This window comes from Corylus avellana, chromosome 7 (genome assembly GCF_965113065.1).
Source record: "Corylus avellana chromosome 7, dhCorAvel1.hap1.2, whole genome shotgun sequence".
Classification (NCBI taxonomy): domain Eukaryota; kingdom Viridiplantae; phylum Streptophyta; class Magnoliopsida; order Fagales; family Betulaceae; genus Corylus; species Corylus avellana.
Genome location: NC_142496.1, coordinates 24,318,646 through 24,325,951, shown reverse-complemented (window position 1 = coordinate 24,325,951; position 7,306 = coordinate 24,318,646). Strand labels below are relative to the sequence as shown.

Sequence of the window (7,306 nt, the reverse complement as noted above, 5' to 3'; positions counted from 1 at the left end):
ATTCTAACGCAAACAGATCATCTCCATTTCCTTTGAAATGGAGAGGAACTGGTTCCTTGATTTATAAAGATAAAACTGTGGAGTAGCTGGCTCCTTGATTCATAAGGGTAAAACTGTCCAAAAATAAAACTATAATTTCACTTTATTTTTGGACAGTTTTACCCTTATGAATCAAGGAAGCGGCTCCTCTCCATTTCAAAGGAGAGGATCCCATTCCTATTTTGACGGCACATTTTGACCAAAAAATAAGGTCCTATATTGTTATTCAGGTAATGCTGAAGAGAACGCAGGCGTGTATGGCACGCTAGCCAAATTTTTTTTTTTTTTTAATATTTTTAATTATTGCTATTCACTTTGTTTTTACCATATATAACCAGATTAGGGGCTTTACTGCCAAAAAGAAGAGCTAAAGTTCAATTAATGCTTTAATTTTGTTAAATATATTGGATAATATATTAGAAGCGGAAGAAAGAGAGAAGAGAGAGAGAGCGGAAGCATATAGGACTACATCTCTTCTATTATGATTGTGTTGATAATGAATACAAATGCCTTTATTTATAGAGAGGCAAGTAACCTAATAAACTAAGAAAATGTAAACTTAGTAGGCTAAAGAAATGTAAACCTAGTAGACTAATAATACCTAAGAAAGTAAATAACCCTAACATAATATTCTTAACATCCCCCCTCAAACTCAATGTGTAAACTTGAGTTTGGGTAAAAGAAAAGGGAAAGAAAAATGAATTCATCGAAAAAGTCGCCGGAGGTGGCCGGAGTTTGGCGGCCGGAGGCGGTGCACCGAGGCTAGCTGCGGCAGAACCTGGTTCTAACCCGTTGGGTTGAAAATCTTGGATCCGGGTGATTTCTCAAATACTCCAATATCCCCCCTCAACCCGGTTTTGGATCGGGTTGGAGATCCGCTTGGTCGAGTTGACAGATCGGATTGCCAAATCTGTGGATCTGAGTCTAACCCATTGAACCGAGTCGACCCACTTGGTCGAGTTGACAGATCAAATTGCCAAATCCATGGATTTGGGTCTAACCCACTGGACCGGGTCGACCGTTTTGGATCGGATTGATAGTGCTGACGTGGCAGAAGTGTTGCTAGAGGGCCGATGGTGGCAGATCTTCCACAAATTTGTAGATCTGTGCCTCGCAAGCTAGAATCTGGGATTAATTTTTTCCAGATGAGGCTACGATGAAGGCGTGGAAGAGATTTTGAGAAGATGATTGCTTGGCGACGTGCGGATGAACAGAAAAGGGAGGTCACCGGAGGGAACGCCGGAAAACGTCAAAGACGTTTATTGGATGCCACAAAAAAGTGGCTCTGATACTATGTTAAATATATTAGATAATATATTAGAAGCGGAAGAAAGAGAGAAAAGAGAGAGAGAGCAGAAGCATATAGGACTACATCTCTTCTATTATAATTGTGTTGATAATGAATATATACAAAGGCCTCCATTTATAGGGAGGCAAGTAACCTAATAAATTAAGAAAAGGTAAACTTAGTAGACTAAAGAAATGTAAACCTAATAGACTAATAATACTTAAGAAAGTAAATAACCCAAACATAATATTCTTAACAAATTTAAATCAAAGTTGATTCATTTTCTTTTTTCATCCAACCCATCGCTATTTTGGAGCCCAAGATCTGAATGGAACTCTACAAGGAGGCAGGTAAGCAGGGGGTTGGCGGATGGTTGTTTCAGCAGTGTCTCCATTTTTAACTATAAAAGCAGCATCCATCCCCCAAGTCAAATGTCGCTCCAAATGACAATGCCAAAACCACACACCTGACAAATATATTCACAATAAAAAGACCACATAGTTAGATGAAATCATCGAGTTTTGATTAAATTAATAATACTAACAAAGACAAGGACAACAATTATGACAGTAAAAGTTTAAACGTACCAGGATTGTTTGCTAGAAATCTGATGGCAAGCCATCCATTCCTAGGAACTCCAAAGGTATTGACTTCAGGTGGATCAACTAAATTAAATCCTTTTGGGTCGGTTTTGTTGTCAAAATTCCCAGAACCTGTTCCAACCACAAAGAAGCTATACCCATGCAAATGCATGGGGTGATTTGCCGCACCTCCCACCACATTGGTACCTTGAAAAACTATCTCAACTGCTTCGTTATAATTCAACACTTTCACCTTAGTGCCTTGCTCTGTTAATGCAATATTAGCTGGAATGTTGTCACTTGTAAAGTTATAATAAGAAAGGGGGTTGTCTGGGAAATCTGTGGTATAAACCCCACTAATGTTCCTGCACGAAATGATCCAATTTAATATTATTTTCATCATATATGATAGCAGGATACTCTGTTTCTATAGAATCTGTGTTGAAAACCTATTCGAAATTATGTGTCAATCAAGCTAGTTAATAAATAATAACGTACAATGGGATGATAATATTGCATGATATCTTAGCAAATGCATATATACTTCGTTCTTCGCAAAAACGAGACAATTTTTAATGAAAAAGTCGAAGAGAGAAAGAGGGAAAACCTGTAGTACGCGAGCAGTACATCAGTACTAGGATTAACCCAACTTATGTTATTCGCGCTTGTAGCGAATACCTTGCCATCTTCTGTCGCTGAACATGTAGTGTCTCGACAGGGCATGTCGTTCAGTGAAAGCGTAATATACATTCTGGTAGTGATGTTTAAGGGGACGTTTGCCGGGTGGTCTTCCCTTGCTAAGCTCCGAATACGATTTGTAAAACTTAAGACAGCTTGTAAATCCTTGTAAGAAGGAAGAGTGCTTGGAAACAAAGGAGATGATTGGAAAGAATAGTTGCCTTCGTATTGGAGGATCGCTGTGGCATTGACGTGATCGAAGTTTAGAATAGCGGGATCTTGGCTCCAGAATTGTAGAGCAGCCATGTAATAGTGCCCAAGAGATTGATTTGTTGTGAGTAAAATATCCATTGTTTGTCCCGGGCTTATGATGATGTAATTAGTTACAACTGGTTTGATATAGTGCCCATCCATTCCGACAACAGTGAGATTGTGTCGGGCAATTGCAAAGAAGAGTTCTGCGCTCACAACTGCGTTGATTACACGAAGAAGATAGGTCTTGCCGTAGCTAACCATCCAACGATATGATGTTTCTGCAACATTTATAAGAATATTGTTGCGCGCATATATTTTTTTTTTTTCTGTATAATTAACAAAATGGTCAAACAGGGCACCCGTGAGTTCAGGAATCCAACATATGCAAACATACCATTGGAGCAGGCACAAAAATCTCCAGGTTCACCGTTGATGGTGTAAGCAATTGAATGTGGCAAGTCATCACCAGTTTGTAGGTCCTCATCAACCAACATGTTTAAATCTCCACTGTACCAGGACCCTGCAGGTTCATCGAAAATGAATTAGATGTAGGTTAATATAATTAATATTATTCATTTAAATTCAACACCTATATAATTGTTTTGGAAAAAATAATCCTATATTTCATCCACGGATTAAATTCATTGTGTTCAATATCACTTCGTTCATGGGACAGTACATGCATGATGGGTAGATCATATTGTAAAAGATCCACAATTGCAGAGACATTTTGACAAAACATGCATGTTGCAAAAGAGAATTTATATGCATGGGCTAAAGCTTCTCCCCGGCTTGTTGTGATCACTTGTTTTTTTTCTCTATCTCTCCCTGAACTTTTTCTTCTTCACTGGATCGGTGTAGTACAAATGGTGTTATGATCTAAGAAAGTGCTAGCTACATCTATACAATCACTTTAAAATTACTAGTCAATTTTTAATTGGAGCTATTTAAAATCATTTATAAAGTTCAATCTTATTTAATAAGAAAACTTATGTGGGACTTGGTATTCATTAACACCTTTATAATTTACTCACCAAGTGTCAGCAATCTACCCATCCAATTTGAGACCAACTTTCTAGGGTATCACAATCTCCTCTATTACTAAATCCTTGAAGTCCTTTTCAAGACTTGTATCATGTAGACTATGTAGTGCTAGCTTAGAGTCACATGGTGTTACCAAGTTTGATATGATACTTTTTGTAACGCATAGGAAAAGCACTAATCTTATCTTCACTAATCATATTGCTATATCAGTCCAAATAGACAAGTCAAGACGAATTAGAGCTCCATATATATAATCACTTATAAAAATAGTCTCACATAGTAATAAATGAATGAGGGACTTTGTATCATTGAGCACATTTATAAGTCAAATGACTCAAATTAAATAGCAGTATGCATAGAATGTGTAAGGGGTGGTTTGCTTAAATTAAACACCAATATTTCAAATCCAAATTAATGAACACCAACATTAAGAAATCCAAATACATATTCAAAACATTAGAAATCTAAAATCAATCCAAAAACACAAAAATATTATATTAAATATATAAGTATTTTATTATATATAAGGTAGGCGGTTAGCGGTTATTAACCGCCTACCCCTACCCCTAAAACCACTAACTACTTTGCCTTAAGTGATTATCAATTTTTTATAACAGTCTAAAAAAATGATTATGTAATTATACAGTTAGCAGTTATAAATAATTAGCTAATATACTCTTAAATCCAACAACTACTAAAATGCGTGCACCATGCATGTGCTAAGATTCTACATACGTACTCCATGTGACAGCGGTGCGTAGGACTCTCCCCGTGTCGGAACTATAATAAAATTAAATATCAATCACTAGAGCATGCGTTAAAATTTTCCTTGTCCCAATAATTAAATAATAAAAGTAATGTATATAGAGACTAGAAAAACATAAAATCAAAACCCTGTATGCAGTAAAATTGTGGTATTCCCGATGTTTATTGAGGTCTAGGAGGGCATTACAAAAATAGAATACAGAATATCCACGAATATTTAAATTGAGAAAAAAAAAAAATCAAATTAATAGGTTCTATATAATACTAATCATTCCCCCGACAAAAAAAGAAAAGAAAAAAAAAAACTGATGAAAGTAAATTAAACCCTTTATTAAAATAGAATATCCACGAATATTCACATCCAAAAAAAATCTCTACGTAAAAAAGGATCACATTTATAATAGGTTCCATGCATATATATCCACTTGATGAATGAGAACAAAAACAGTAGCATACCAAGCACAATGATCTCTTCTCCATCAGGTTCGGGAAATGGACGAGAAGTTTCAGTAGCAGGCGAGACAACAATGGCACCATGAACACTGGCACGTGTCCAATCGCTGTGAGCATGCCACCAAAGAGTTCCTTCCTCGTCAGAAAATATGACCTCATACGTGAAGTTCGATCCAGCTTCAATGGGACATTGTGTGATGTATTCTGGACCATCCGACCATGGATTTCTGGGTTGTTTCACACCATGCCTATAATCACCATAATATATAATCCATTAACACTATGTTTTCAGTGCAACTCAATGCCTCAATCCCAGGCCTCAAAAGAAGAAGAAGCAGGGAAAAAGAAAATAACAACAAAAAAAAAAAGTCAATATTACCAGTGAATGGTGACCCCATAAGATCCTTGGTTGTAAACATTGACATACAGAGTGTCACCTTTGTTGACCCGTATAACTGGCCCTGGAAAACTGCCATTTACAACTAGCATGCTTTTTGTGGTACAAAGCCGTGTGAAGTTTTTCTCTGAAAGCTACAAAAGAAGAAAACAACATTTACTGCAAGATAGGTAATGGAATGGTGGTTCTTCGATCTAGCGAGGAAACTTACAAAAAAGTCATAGAAATGGACATCGCCTTCAACCGCACGGACAAACTGTCCCACAAGAAACACAAAACCCAGAAACTTTATCATCGTATCTTTGTTGCTGAGTTTCTTTCAATTCCTATATGATATTCACCTTTTAGATTTATTCTGTAAAATGCATAAGCAAATAAATAAACCAGCAAACTTGAAATCCTTCTGTCAGACTAGCAGCTATTAACAAACTGTCTTTTGCTTATCTTCCCTTCTATTCAACTCTAGCAGAAATAATATAAAATTTAAACCAATTAAATATTCAAAACACTTTTCTTTTTTTTTTTTAAACAATAAAAAGATTCGTGGAACTGTTAACACTTAACTGTACTACAATAAAATAGATTTTTAACGGCGACAAAACGTTAAAAATTTAAAAATAATCGTTGATAGATCGTCGCAACTGCTTGATTCTTATTAGTTGTCAACGACAGCAATATTGTCTTTGCTAATAATGAACTAAAAGTCATCGTTAATAATGTTTAGTACGTGTAACGCCAAGCTATCAAAAGCTGCAAACTGACAAATAAATTAAAAAATTAATAGCAATGATACAATTGGAATATATTTAGTGTTTAGATTAATTAATTCAGTTAAAATTAATGAAATTGTTAGTTGTTTAGTTGAAGTAATGGTTCGTAGTTTAAAAAATGTGATAAATAATTGCTTGGGATAAGTTTATAAATTATAAGTGTAATAGCATTAAGCTTTAAATAATACATACGAAGGTTTGCAAAGGGTTTAGTGTTGTTAGGGCACCACGTGGTGGGAATGACATTGATTTTGGCTTATTAGAACTTTGAACTTCATAGTTTTCTCTATCCAAGATTCTTTTTAATGCATTGGTCGTCCTTTTCTTTTTCTTTTTTTGAATTTTTTTTTCTCCATTTGTTCCATGCTCGCCATTGAATGGACATTTGTAGCTCTAAACAAATCACCTTTGTTGAAATAATGATGAGGAGAAAATAAGTGGAAGCAATATAGAAAAATAACACAAAAAATTTATGGGTAGTTCAGTGTTAGACACCTACGTCCACCACTCGGAATATCCTTAAGAGCTATATTATGCTCATTAACTTGATTTGTCTACAGTATAAAGGTCCATATTTATAGAGTAATGTCTAAATATAAGTATAGTAATCAAATCCCCTTGATTTAATTATAATCCTAATATTTAATTGATTACAATCAACCCATAAATAGAGAATATTTGATATCAACGTAATTATGGAAAATATTATATTTTTCATATATTTTAACATTTACCCTCAAACTCAAGGTGAAATATTCTGAAACCTTGAGTTTGAAATCATAAACAATGATGACTGCGGTGGCAGAGGCTAGGAACGGGCTATAGATGGTGGTGACTGTTGGAGGAGATAGAGGCTAGCGGGCGATCAGCGATAACGGTAGGTGGCGACTGGTGAATGCAGATTCAAAATGGCCGACAATGGGCCAAACTCCAAAAGGACTGACAACATGATAAGGCTGAAAATGAGCCAAACTTCAAAAAGGGGCCGACAATGGGATAAGGCTGACAATGAGCCAAACTTCAAAAAGGGGCTGAC

At 35.7% G+C, this 7,306-nt stretch overlaps 1 pseudogene; it reads right to left on the bottom strand.

Annotated features, from left to right (window-relative positions):
* Positions 1 to 1,588: 1,588 nt before the first annotated feature.
* LOC132184018 (laccase-14-like) lies at positions 1,589 to 5,801 on the bottom strand (annotated as a pseudogene).
* Positions 5,802 to 7,306: the final 1,505 nt, after the last annotated feature.